Source organism: Mirounga angustirostris, unplaced genomic scaffold, assembly GCF_029215605.1.
Source record: "Mirounga angustirostris isolate CCGP_5_RB_7025 unplaced genomic scaffold, mMirAng1.0.hap1 SCAF_5, whole genome shotgun sequence".
NCBI classification, from domain to species: domain Eukaryota; kingdom Metazoa; phylum Chordata; class Mammalia; order Carnivora; family Phocidae; genus Mirounga; species Mirounga angustirostris.
The window spans coordinates 104,038,968-104,052,713 of record NW_026991713.1 but is presented as its reverse complement, the minus strand read 5'-3'; the positions used below and the strand labels follow the sequence as shown (position 1 = coordinate 104,052,713).

At 41.7% G+C, this 13,746-nt stretch overlaps 1 protein-coding gene across 2 annotated transcripts in view; it reads left to right on the top strand.

Moving 5' to 3' along the window:
- Positions 1–13,746, top strand: part of MICAL3 (microtubule associated monooxygenase, calponin and LIM domain containing 3) — a 277,268-nt gene that overhangs the window by 55,877 nt on the left and 207,645 nt on the right. The window contains exons 2-3 of one of the 2 annotated variants that reach the window (XM_064591796.1): positions 10–395; positions 10,038–10,164. The gene's annotated coding sequence lies outside the window, so the exon portion shown is untranslated. The remainder of the gene's footprint in view (positions 1–9; positions 396–10,037; positions 10,165–13,746) is intronic. The other variant, XM_064591809.1, reaches the window with a different exon arrangement.

Below are 13,746 nucleotides of genomic sequence, written 5' to 3'. Positions count from 1 at the left end.
CTTCCCCAGCCACTGTCAAGTCGCCTGCTCCTGGTCACCATAGCAACCGTGACGAGCCAGCATCCAGCTCTGCTGCACTGACTTCTCCAACCCCAGCTGAGATGCAGCAGTGAGGACAAGAAACAAGAGGCAGACACCCAGGATCTCATTCCTTCCTTGTTGCCTCGACTGTGAATCCCTGGACCCCGGGAGAGAATTGCAGAGAAGGGACAAGGGGGAGAAAGGGATGTACCGTGGAGCCTCCCCATGCTAGCCTCCGGTGGGGGTCCAGCGGGAAGGGGGAGTGTGCAGCACTAAAGATGTGTGCAGCCATAGCAGCCGCACCTGTATGCTGAGGACCATGGAGAGCCAGCACTTATTATGTATTGAGGAGATGCCCTTTGAAGCCCTAATCGGTGAGTACCATCAAGTCTTCCTTTGGGGGGAAAATCTCCCAAATGACAAGGTTATATGTCTTGATTACTGCCTTAAAAAAAAAAATCACATCTTTAAATTGCTTGTGATTGGGAAGTATTTTCCCTTCTGACATCTTTGGATTTCTTGGAATTATTATTTCTGCTCTCTTTAAATGCACTACTCCCTTAACCAGTGGGAGTTACACACCAGTCTGTGTCTCCATTACCACACAACACCCCACTGGTGCAGATACCAAGCATCACAAATAAACACTCCAAAGCCTATCAGAGAAGCAGTAGGGCTCAGTTTCCCAGCACCTTCATCCCATTTGCTTTGCGTTCCTATCCTACAATCAAAGAAATAAGGTCCCCAGGCAAACCAGTGGCATGCCAGATGTCAAAGGAATGCCAGGAAGTCCTTGTCGAAGCCACGTCCTTTCTGGTGAGCTCAAGGAAATGAATCCATTACCTCAGCCAGAAGAATCAATTGTTACTCGAGGAGAGAAATCCACTTCATTCCAGTAGAGGGCGCTAGCGCTTGCCTGCACAGCCCAAAGGCGAAATAGGCGCACACACACGCATGTACTGGGAAGCTGCGGGGGATGCAGCACACTCCTTCTCTTGGAGATTTTTAACAAAAGGATGGTCAAGTTCATTCCTTCCTGGAAGCAAAGGGAAGCGGCAGATGGCTTCTAGGGGACTGCATCTTGTTTTAGAATCGAATGATTACGATTCCATGGGAAAATACTTTCTACTAAGTCCTTTCCTTGCCAGACAATCCTTATTCCTCTCCAACACCCCCCACCTCCAAAAAAAGCTTTCTTATTGGTCTTGCACTGTGATCAACTACTTAGAATTTTCATTGTTATTAAGATTCCTTTCAAGGGAAAGGTGAAATCTTGTTAAAAGATAAACAGAAGGCTGAACTGTTGGGTCTCTGCAGTACTATTCAGTGGTTCTCAGCCCTGGCTGCATGTTGGAACACCTGGGGAACTTTTAAAAAATACTGATGCCTGGGTTCCATCCCCAGAGACTCTGACTTAATTGGTCTGGGACACAGCCTAAGCAGTGTGTTTTTTAAAGGCTCCCAGGTGATCCTAATGAACTAAGTTTGCAATCCACCATTCCAGTCGATATTAGGATGACATTTTTCCAGTTGACCTTGATAATTAAACTAAGCCTCTCAAATAAGCTACTGCTGTAAGGCAAGGTAAATAACTGTTGTGAATGCCTAGAAGCTACTAGCTAAGACAGACGGCAGGGATCCAGCTGCTCAGAGGCTCAGGATGAAGGTGATGTTTCAGAGGAGGGAGGGAGCAAGCATCTCTCTCAAAATAGGTTCTCTCACTAAATGAGATTTTTTTTTTTTTTTTTAGATTTTATTTATTCATCGACAGAGAGAGAGGGAACACAAGCAGGGCGAGTGGGAGAGGGAGAAGCAGGCTTCCTGCTGAGCAGGGAGCCCAACGTGGGGCTCGATCCCAGGACCCTGGGATCATGACCTGAGCTGAAGGCAGATGCCTAATGACTGAGCCACCCAGGTGCCCCTAAATGAGATGTTCTGATTTATATTCCAGGGCAAGGGGGAAAAGAGACGTGTGCCTTTACAAGTCTGTAGGGTGAAAGCCAGGGCTCGCTGTAGATTTATAAACGTCTGTTGGTACTAACCAGGGTCACATGTGTAAATCTTCCACCCACTGCAAGGAGAATGGACGTAGAAAAAGAGGAGGGGTTAAGAATGCAGTGGTCACTCTAAAGAAGGGACAAGCAACGATAAGATCACCTAAGAATTATAAAGTGTTATCCTTCTCAGGCTGAAAACCCTTCCAAATGGCTTGAACTCCTTCTAAGCTTGAGGGGAATCCTAAATCTTAGGTTCCCTGACAATTCAGGCACCAGGGTAAGCTCGTCCCTACAAGCACTCTTGCAGACTGGAGGGCACACCTTGTGGGAGGTTCTTCCAGTGCTCACACTGTAATGTTATCTCGTGAATATTCATTCATGAGTGCTGTGAAGCAGGTGGGAGGCAGAAACTACACAGCAATACCTAAGGTCCTCAAGATGATGAGGTAAGGCCTCAAAACTCTGGGCATGAGAAGTTCGAATTTTTAAATACATTATTCAGTATCATCTACCAGCCTGGAGTAAGAAATTCACCCGTCCCAGCTGTCTTTTGCTCGGGCTTTAATTTTGGCTAGAGAAATGGGTACGCCCTCCTTGAGGAACAGGTATGAAAGCATTGTATCTTCTGAAACCCTCAGCAAGCCTCAGTCATTCACCAAATAAAAAGGCAAGAGAATTCGGGTTCTGTTTAAAGATCATACAGGCTACCCGATGTGGATCAAAAGCCTTATGTGCCAGGGCCACTGAGGGAGTAACCAGGAGGTATTTCCTGACCACAGAACGACCACAACTTCCCCACACTGCTACATGGGATTATTCGTATTCCTGCATTCTCAGGCTCTGACCTAGACAAGTCCTTCCTTGGTACCTCTCTCCCAGCAATCCAAGACAGTTGTAACAACCTCCACCCTGCCCTTTAGTCATTGTTTTCCTAGTCTGTGCATAGCCGCACACAAAACACTATTTTGTCTCCTTCTGGAGCCCACCAGGCCCCCTGAGACAGTGCCTTCACTTACCCGCCATGGGCCTCCCCCAGGCTTTCCCCAGCATTCACTTGGAAAATCAGGCCATAGGCATGCTTCACCTTGCCTGCTCTTAGCGCCCTCAGCTGAACTGGAGCTGCTTTCTTCTAATTCCACGTGAAGGATGGCTCCCAGCGGCTTCTGCTACCTCAAACCCAAAGGCCCTCTCCCGACAGGCCACCTCAGAGCTGATCCACCTCACAGGGCAGGCCAGGCCAACCCTGTGAAGGCTCCCAGTCCACTAGATGGTTACAGTGTTCAAGAGCAAAACCATGTCTCATCTCTCTCTGCCCCTCCCCGCCATGACCACCAATATCTAGTCTCCGAAAAGAGGCAGTTTACTTCACAGGCCCTGGAAGAAAATGTCCAATTGACCCGACTTACTTCATTTATATCCGTTCATCTTCAGGTGTCATCCAAGCTCAGAGTGGGAATACTTAACAGGATTGTGATGCATTAATAAAATCCTATTTTATATTTTTTCAGGCTCATCCATGGGTCATGAAATCAGTTTGGTGGGTCATGACCAGCATTTTAAGAAGAAAACTAAATAGAATAGAAAATATCAGAGTGGGGCCTCTGCAGTGAGGGGAAGGTTTGTTCCTTAAAACTTGTGTTTCAGTTTTATCTCTGTATACTTGTGTGCACTGAGTCATGATGCAAAATACATTTCTTACCGTGGGTCACAATCAAGAAAGTTTTAAAGTCTTTGCCTTATTGCAAACACTGGCAAAAACTAAAGTCGAATCAAAATTAAATATTAAAAAGTTGAATTCTAGGAAAGCTAACAAAAAAATAGAATTCACTACATTTTATATCTGTGGATTACTTTGAATCAATAAAGAATCCATGGGGGGACTGTTAATTAAAATTCAAATTTAAAATTTCTGACACATGAAAAATGAATAGAGTGGGGGAAATATTTGCATTATATAATACAGATTAAAAGTTCATGTCCTTTGGGCGCCTGGGGGGCTCAGTCATTAAGCATCTGCCTTCGGCTCAGGTCATGATCCCAGCGTCCTGGGATCGAGCCCCGCATGGGCTCCCTGCTCCGCGGGAAGCCTGCTTCTCCCTCTCCCACTGCCCCTGCTTGTTGTGTTCCCTCTCTTGCTGTCTCTCTCTCTGCTGAAAAATAAATAAAATCTTTAAAAAAAAAGTTCATGTCCTTTAAACAAAGAATTCATTTCAGAAAAGGAGAGAGATGGGGTGTTGAAAAGGGAGAAGTAGAGTTAAGCATTGACTTGGGCTATTTGAAGGCTTATTTCTAGAAGGCCTTTTTATCCCAGGTGTTTCAATACAAGAAAGTGAGTGAGAGTCACAACTTCTGTTCTTCCTACGCTGAACTGCTCTTTTGAGATTGAACAAAACCTTTTTTTTTTTAAGATTTTATTTATTCATTCATGAGAGACAGAGAGACAGAGAGAGAGAGAGGCAGAGGGAGAAGCAGGCTCCCAAGGAGCAGGGAGCCCGATGCGGAACTCGATCCCAGGACCCTGAGATCATGACCTGAGCCGAAGGCAGACGCTTAACCATCTGAGCCACCCAGGCGCCCCTGAACAAAACCTTTAATAAAGTATTTTGAATACTACAAAACAAACCCTTCGGAGTTAAAAAAAAAAAAAACACATTAGAATTCCATGCATAGCTATATACTGTATGATTCCATTTACATGACATTCTGGAAAAGAAAAAAAATAAGGTTAGCAATTGCCAGGAAATGGAGATGTGGGGGAGAAGTTGACTACAAAGGGGAACAAGGAGAGTTTGGGGATAATAGAGCTGTTTTATAATGGCATATATTTGTTAAAAGCCAGAACTATCCACTAAAAAGAGTAAATTTTTAATATGTAAATTATATCTCCATAAACCTGACTGGGGGGAAAAAAACTCCATGGGTAAATTCAGGGTCCATAAAAAGAAATTCATTCACCTGAGGAAGTAAATGAGCAAACAAACACATAGGTATGTATTTATTTTGACAGCTATCAGAAGTGCAAATTATAACACTGTTTTAACAGTGTTTAAATTTTTTTAACATTTTAACTTTTTTAACTTTTTTTTTTTTTTAACATTTTAACTGTTTAAAACAGTGATACTGTTTTACTTTTTGCTAATGATTAACAAAATTTAAAAACTGGGGCACCTGGATGGCTCAGTCAGTTAAAGGTCTGCCTTCAGCTCAGGTCATGATCCTGGAGTCCCTGGATTAAGCGCCACGCTGGGCTCCCAGCTCAGCTGGGAGTCTGCTTCTCCCTCTCCCTCTGCTCCTCCTCCCCACTCATGTCCCCTCTCTCGCTCGCTCGCTCACTCTCAAATAAATAAATAAATAATCTTAAAAAAAAAAACAATGCTGTTGAGGGGGCAATAAAATTGCATTGCTTATTGTGGGCTGCAGTGTAAATTGGTAAAATTTGGAGGGAATGCAAGATGATAGTATATAGGAAAAGTCCTAAAAGTACTGTATCCTGGAATTTTTCTCAATACAGTTTTTTAATAAAGATTTAAAAATTTCCAAATGCATGAAAGATATCCTCTAGTATGTTACCTATAATAGAAAAAAATAGAAATAGCTGAAATGCCCAACATTGGAGGAATAGTGAAAAAATTTGTGGTATTTCACACAATGGAATATTTTACATTCATAACAAAAGCTTAAATCCAGAGACAAGTAGAAACATGGAAAATATTTATGATTAAATGGACAACAAAATATAAAATAGCAAGCATACCATGTTTGTAACTTTAAATAATCTGTGTGTACCTGGAAGACAAAAATCCTCACATGCAGTTGTTGTGCTAAAGTGATGTATTATAAATGATTTTTAAGTTTTAAAAATTCATTTACTCGGGCGCCTGGGTGGCTCAGTTGGTTAAGCGACTGCCTTCGGCTCAGGTCATGATCCTGGAGTCCCTGGATCAAGTCCCGCATATCGGGCTCCCTGCTCGGCAAGGAGCCTGCTTCTGCCTCTGACCCTCCCCCCTCTCATGTGCTCTCTCTCTCTCATTCTCTCTGTCTCAAATAAATAAATTTTAAAAAAAATCTTTAAAAAAAAATAAAATAAAAATTCATTTGCTCTTATATATTGCCATGTCAATAATAAAGAACTCTCAATACCTTCAAGATTGAAAGAAATGAATGTGGGGAAGAAAAGAAATCCCAGAGATTATCATATTACAATGTAGAATGTTGTTTTCTTGGCCCTAGAAACCAGAGAAATCATGAGAGTCATAATTATATTGAATAAGTTCAAGCTGTATGGATTTTTGTTCATTCTTGTTATTAGCTAATGTCAGTTTTGGTAAATTCCTTCCTTATGGCAAGCAGTTTGTAAATATCTGTTAACTAACTGGCTAATTAGGTCTTTTAGTTGTTTTTCACAATCTCAATCCTAGAAAAACCTGAATATATCTCTGAAGAAGCATCAGAAATCTTAGTACAAATAACACTTTCTCCTTACCTGTATATCGTAAGAGGACTTTAATTTTTCTAGCATAGGGAACACATCTTTGGGACTCCCCCGCCCCCCATTAAAATAATTATAAGATCACTTTAAGGAGTGTTTGGCTGGTTCAGTTGGTAGAGCATGCAAGTCTTGATCTTGGGGTTGTGAGTTTGAGCCCCACGTTGGGTGTAGAGATTACTTAAAAAAAATTAAAAAGAATTATAAGCTGATTTTAAGTAGGTTACAGCTCTGAAGAGAAAGACAAGGTGTGGCACGGACAGAGTTCTGGAGAAATTTTCTTAGAAATTTGCCTAATGTAGATGTTTAAATGATGAAGCTGTTTTATTTGAGGTGGGAAGGAGAGTGGGGGCAAAAAGAAAACCAACAACTTAGAAAACCTGCTCTTTCGGGGCGCCTGGTTGGTTCAGTCAGTTAAGCGTCTGCCTTTGGCTCGGGTTGTGATCCCGGGGTCCTGGGATGGAGTCCCACATCAAGTCCAGCATTGGGCTCCAAGCAGGGAGTCTGCTTCTCCCTCTGCCCCTCCTCCTGCTCAAGCTTTCGCGCTCTTTCAAATAAATAAATAAAATCTTAAAAAAAAAAAAAAAGAAAGGGGCGGCTGGGTGGCTCAGATGGTTAAGCATCTGCCTTCGGCTTGGGTCATGATCCCAGAGTCCTGGGATTGAGCCCTGGGGGGCCTGCTTCTCCCTCTCCCTCTGCTATTCCCCCTGCTTGTGCTCTCTCGCTCTCTCTGTCAAATAAATAAAATGTTTAAAAAAAGAAAGGAAGAAAGAAAGAAAACAAGCCTGCTCTTTCTCTTCTAGGCTCTAGCATTTTCAGACCAAATGGCCTAGTATATCATTTCTGCATCCCCACCTTAAACTTTGGTTTGCTGTGTAACCTGAAGATAGACATTTAGTGTCTCTGTGCCTCATTTCCATCATCCTTAAGGGGAATGAAAATTTTTGTCTCTTCCTTTTCCAAAGGCAGGTTGGGTGGAAAATTTAGATTGCATGCATATTTATGTACCCCTTCTGCTCTTTTTCCTAAGGGTGTCTGCATTTTCTGATAAGCCTTCCACAGACAGGACATCAGGACACAGGTGGAGGATAGAGATATGAGGGAAACCTCCATAAACAAAACTCTGTGTGTGTGAAAGGGAAGGAGGGAGGGAGACAGAGATTGTACTTGAGTCAAATCAGAAGCAATAATCTTTGGACTAAACAAGGAATCAACTTGTTGAATTAACTCTACAGAGATAATAATTTTCATTTTTAGGGAAAGAACATTAGTATGTGTTAAGCACATACTCCAGGCCACTGCTTTCATGTACATTATTTCCATCAACCCTCAGCAACTCTGTGAAATGAGCATTATTTTTTCCCATTTTTCTAATTTAGAGGGAATTGTTGCAATTCAGAGACATTAATATAACCAGGGTTTTATGCAGAAAAGTGGGGATTTGAGCTCATTTTGCTCTCTCATAACAAAACCTACACTCTTATGTCTCCATGTCAGACAGACATGGGTTAAGATTCTGAGTATGGGTGGCACTCATTAGCTGTGTGACCTTGGGCAAGTTTTTTAACATCTCTGAAGTTCAATTACTTTATATTAAAATAGGTATAATATTGACACAAAATGAGTTTCTTAAGAAGGTTAGCTCATACCTTTGGGGTTTTTTTATTGTTGCAAACAACAGAGATAGACTTTAGAGCTAACTTTGGGGAACAGTGGAAGAAATTTATTGGAAGAAGATGAATTAGCTAATATAATTGAATGAAAAGTATATTACCAAATCTTGTACAGGAGGAGGACCAGGGCAGCTAAGGGGATCTAGAGAGTAGAGAGAGAACCAGTTTCCTTCTTCAGGATATTCACAACAGGATGTATCATCTTAGGTTATTTTCAGTTCTTGTGTCTTTCTGTTTAACACTGAAATTCTAGGAAGAGAAGTCAGCCTGGCCTTGGCTGGGCCAGATGCTGTCTGCCTCACAGGTGGAGAACAAGATGCCTTGGCTGACATGCCCACAGGACTGCATGCAGCTGGGAAAGCCGGTCCCCACAGAAGGTGTAGATGCTGTTCCCCGGCGAGAGGGCCTGGGTGCTGAGCAGGCACAAGTCGGTGATATCCACCACCGAACTGATACATCGAGCATCCCAAGGCCCGGCACAAACGAACAGCTCTCTGTGAATGCTTGCTGCTGGTGTTCCCACATCACTTTCTGTAAGACAGCAGTTCCAGATCAGCAAATTGCGGTGTAACAGTACATCTCGGAATCCTACCTCAGTGTTCTCTGTATGTGTGCTATGTTATGCTACATGTAGAAGATGGTGTCTGACCAGTACCCTGGGGTGAACTGGCAAGGCGCTCCTGCGGGAGGAGGCTGCATGGGAGGCTCTGGCCACTGCTGGTCCTACCGGGCAGCCATGAGAGCTGAGGGTGTCACTGTGTGGCACACGTTAGTGACACACCAGTAGCCAGGCTCAAGCTTATATAATAGAGCTTTCAGACTACCTGCCATTACCTAGTCTCAACTCAGCTTGCACCCACTTTGCTCCTCCCAAATTTTTAATGAGGCTTCCCAGTAGGCAGGCAGGAGGTGAAGTCGATAGTGGTGACCCTCAGCCATCTTCTGTCCCCACTCCTTCCTTAGGGCTTTCACTGTCAGGAATTCAAGATTTGCAGAAAATGAAAGTAACTTCTCTTCTAGATAAGGTTAGGGCTATCTGGCCCAAGGGGCCTAAACTGTCTTAGAGATTATATTTTGCTGAAGCCAATGATTTTGCCATGATATACTCTCTGAGGCATGCTGCAGCTCTATTTGCATGCTGCAAATAGGCTGGGTTTCCAAGCAGGATGAAACATTGGCAGTACTGAAGACGGGTGATCATGGAATTGGCCAGAGGACTCAAAGACCATGTAAAGTCAAAAACATGTGGATGCTCTTCTCATTCCTTTTCTCTTTTTTTTGGTGGTGGTGGGGCTGTTGTTTTTAAATTGTTTTTATTTTTTCATTACAAAAGTATGTTCCATAGTCCATTCTTTCCCAAAATGAAAAAGCACAAATAAGCAAAAAGAAGCTCATACCCTACCCATCCCTCTCTTCACCTAGATGTTAACATGTTAATATTTATCCTTTCAAATTTCCTTTCTTTTTAACCCTCCAATCTACCGCCCCCCCCCCCCCCCCACCGCCCCATAGGCAGTGAGGTGCTTCTGAAAAGCTCTGGCAAAGGCTGGGGGCGGGGGCAGTGTCTCTGCTTCTTCTCATCATGTAGGCGCTGGCAAAAGGGGGAAAGGAGCCTCACCTCTTGGAATGCCTTTTTCTATTCCTCTCTTTTGAGAGACCACTCAAATAACCCTGCCTCCCTAAGACTTTCCCTGATCTCTTAGATGGAAACCTTCGCAGTATCACAAGATAGCACTTTCCACCAAGACCCTTTTCTATCTCTCACTTTTCCTGCTCTTTTGTCGGCAACTTGAGGTCAGACCCTATGTCTACTTGATCTCAGAATGCTCTCAGCACCAACAAGTACTTTGCCCATAACAGGCACCCATGATGACTGAATGAAAAAGAATCAGAGGCTTCAATCATACAGAACTTCAATGATCTCAAGTGGGAGCAAAGAGGACTTGGGATCCTGTATATGCCTTCAGCAGGCACTGGACAAAGGAAGGTTTGACATCTTTTTCTTCTCTGTAAAAGGCTGATCCAGTTTGGATGTGTTCTCTTAAATCTAAAAATACCAGTTTGTATACCAGCAGTTTCAAGTTTGTTGGTTCCATTCTGAGACTTTCTCAGGGCATCTTCTATCATTATTCCACTTCCTAAATGAGCAGTATCATATGGTATCTCCCCTCTTCTCTCTTTTTCTCACTTCCTTTTTCTCTGTTCTTTTCTCTTTCACAAATTGAAAAGAGCTGTGTAAAATAAGTCATATTCAAATATAACCCAGTTGGACTGAACTTGACCTTTATCTTATGGAATATTGTAACTGATGTTTTTATTTTTAAGGGCAATGTGAGCAGTAGAGGAAGGTAGAATTGTAAAGGCACCTTCTTTTCCTCCTCACTACGAAAGGAACCAATCACAAGGGTGAATTTGTTTTAGTTCTGTAGATATGTAACATTTAGTCCTGTCTGATAGTGGGCACATAAACTAAGGCCTGTGTTCAAAAAAAAGTCTTGCAGGACAGATATATATATATATCCGTGTATATATATATGTCCGTGTGTGTGTGTGTATACATATCTGTGTATGTGTGTGTGTGTGTGTATATATATATTTAGATTTTTGGTAAATTTTTCTTAGATGTGGCTGCATATGAAGAAATAAGTCTGGGGCGCCTGGGTGGCTCAGTTGGTTAAGCAACTGCCTTCGGCTTAGGTCATGATCCTGGAGTCCCGGGATCGAGTCCCGCATCGGGCTCCCTGCTCAGCGGGGAGTCTGCCTCTCCCTCTGACCCTCCCGCCTCTCATGTGCTCTCTGTCTGTCTCTCTCTCTCAAATAAATAAATAAAATCTTAAAAAAAAAAGAAAGAAAGAAAGAAAGAAGTCCAGAAAAATCCTGTTAGCAATATTTGCTGTGTTTCTAGAGACTTTTGAGAACTTGGTCTGAGTTGGATTAGGGAAGAGTCTTCTCACATTAGGACTCTAGGAAACTCTATTTTGATGATGATTACAATGTGGTAATCATAGATGTTATTTTGCAGCAACTTCGGTGATTAGAGATTTCTTCTATAGATTATGTTGGCTTTAGTTTGCTTATACTTAGAATTTCTGACTGTAGAATGTACATACCAATGAGTTGGGCAAACACTTAATTTTTTGATATTGTATTATGGAAAATTGATGCAAAAATAGATTTGCAATTTTTTCAAGTTGCATTTAAGCTTTTTCCGGCATGGTGAAACTTGCAAATCGAGAATGTTAGACAGATTTAATTAGTTAAAAGATTTCTAACCTTTTTTAACCTCACTATGAAATGTTAGCCTAGGGATAAACCCCAGAACCAAGGATATCTTCCAGCATCCCAATCCACAATTTCCTTACCTTTTCTCCAGAACACTGGGTTGTCTCAAACCAGTCTTTGGTATAGAAGAGGAGAGGATCAAGGACATCAAGCTTTTCATATCCTCATGTCTTCATAGGTCCATATGACAATGCATGTAGCCCAGGAATCAAAATTGTACCAAACCATCCTCTTCTTCCCTCTTGACTCTCTTATCCTATAGATAGCGAAGAGAGGATTCTGAGCCTGTCCAAGGCATCCTAGGAGACTTTAGCCTACACATAGCTTGGGATTTCCCTGGAGGTACCTTAAAGGTGAACACCTCCAGGAGTCATGATGAACTGAACTAGTAGTAGTAATGGGTGTGATATTTGGAATGCTTGGACTGAGTTCCTTTTTGGACCACAGATTCCATCCACAGCCAATGTTTCAGCCAGCATTTTTTGCTTTGCCAGTGACAGAAAGCTGACAAAATCTGATTTAAGTTAAAAAGTGGGGAGTATTTATTGTTTCATATAACTGGCTTCCCATGAAACTTGATTCAGGGCTCACAGACATGACCAGATCCAGCTTTGCCTCTCTCCATTTCTCAACTCCACTCCTTCAGGTTTGCTCCTCTCAGAGGCAAAGTCTACCTCATGGCCGCAGAGGGCTGCCCGCAGCTTCCAGAGCTACCTGCATCCCACTTCAAGTCCAGAGAAGTGTTGTGATCAATTCCAGGCAAACTACACTGAGAATGGGACAGGGGTAAATTCTTCCATGGGAAATAAGGCTGTTGATGACCGGAGAAAAGGACTTCATATAGAGGCAACCACAAAACAAAGGCAAAGCCAAGGGACAAGAAGGCTAAGCAGGAGCTGAGAGTCATGCTGAATGGCTCAGCGAGCCACTCAAGACTGGAGGATGGGCTGCCGGCTTGGCCCATCTTGGATTTGTCCCCATCACAGAATTGGGTATTGTTGAAGAAACGCAAATGGATTTTAATAGTAGTGAGTACTAACTGGTGACTGATACCCTTTTAAAGCTGAAAAAATTTTTGTGCATGGACTTGTTACCCATTTCAAAGTTATAACGTATAGATTTATGTGTTGTTTTGAGCCTTCTGTTCCACTACCTTTTAAATTGGTTCAGGTAAAATGACCCTGAGTTTGTCTGGGCACTGATCATTTGAGCAGATTCTACTCTGATTTTTCTATCATTTTTTTCAGGGATTTGGGAGAAGGGTAGTTAAATGGAGGAAAAGGGAAACACTCATTTTGCTATTTGATTTCAGGGCACTTGGAAGGAAAAATACCTATTTACCACTTTGATAGATAAAAAATACTCTCTAATAATTAAAACAATGAGATGTTTTTCATCTGCCAAATTGACAAGGATTACAAAAGAAGAGTAATGCCCAGGATTGGTGAGAGTTCAGAGAAATAGCCCTTTCATACCCTGCTGGTGGGAAAGTAACTGGTGTAAACTTCCTGAAAGACAACTTGACAATATATATGAAACATTTAAAAATGTGCATGACCTTGGACCAGGAATTGTATTTCTAGAAATACTAGGAAATAATCATAAGCATATATAAACATTTATATATATGGATAATCCTTGAAGTTACATATAATAATGGAAAATTGGAAATAACCTTAATGACTAAAAAGAAAATCTTGGTTAAGTAACTTAAAGTATAGCCACTTAAAGTGCAGCCACTTAAAGTCATGTATTAGAATAAATTTATTGGCATGGGAAAATTTCTAGTCTATTGTTATGAGAAAGTAGACTGCAAAGCAGTTTGATCAAATTGTGTTTAAAAGTTACATACAAAAAAGACATACACACATACACAAAGAAAATACAAGAAAAATACATGAAAATAGTAACAGTGATATGCTGTTAAGGGTAATGAGCAATTTTAATTTTTTATACTTTTCTGTATTAAAAAATTTTAAACAATTAACATGTATTACTTTTGAAATCAGAAAAATTTTTTCTTTTTTTAAAAGATTTATTTATTTTAATTTTTAAAAAATTATCTTTATCAACATATAATGTATTATTTGTTTCAGGGGTACAGATCTGTGATTCATCAGTCTTACACAATTCACAGCACTCACCATAGCACATACCCTCCCCAGTGTCCATCACCCACCCACCCCATCCCTCCCACTCCAGGAACCGTCAGTTTGTTTCCTGAGATTAAGAGTCTCTTATGGTTTGTCTCCCTCTCTGGTTTCATCTTGTTTCATTTTTTCCTCTC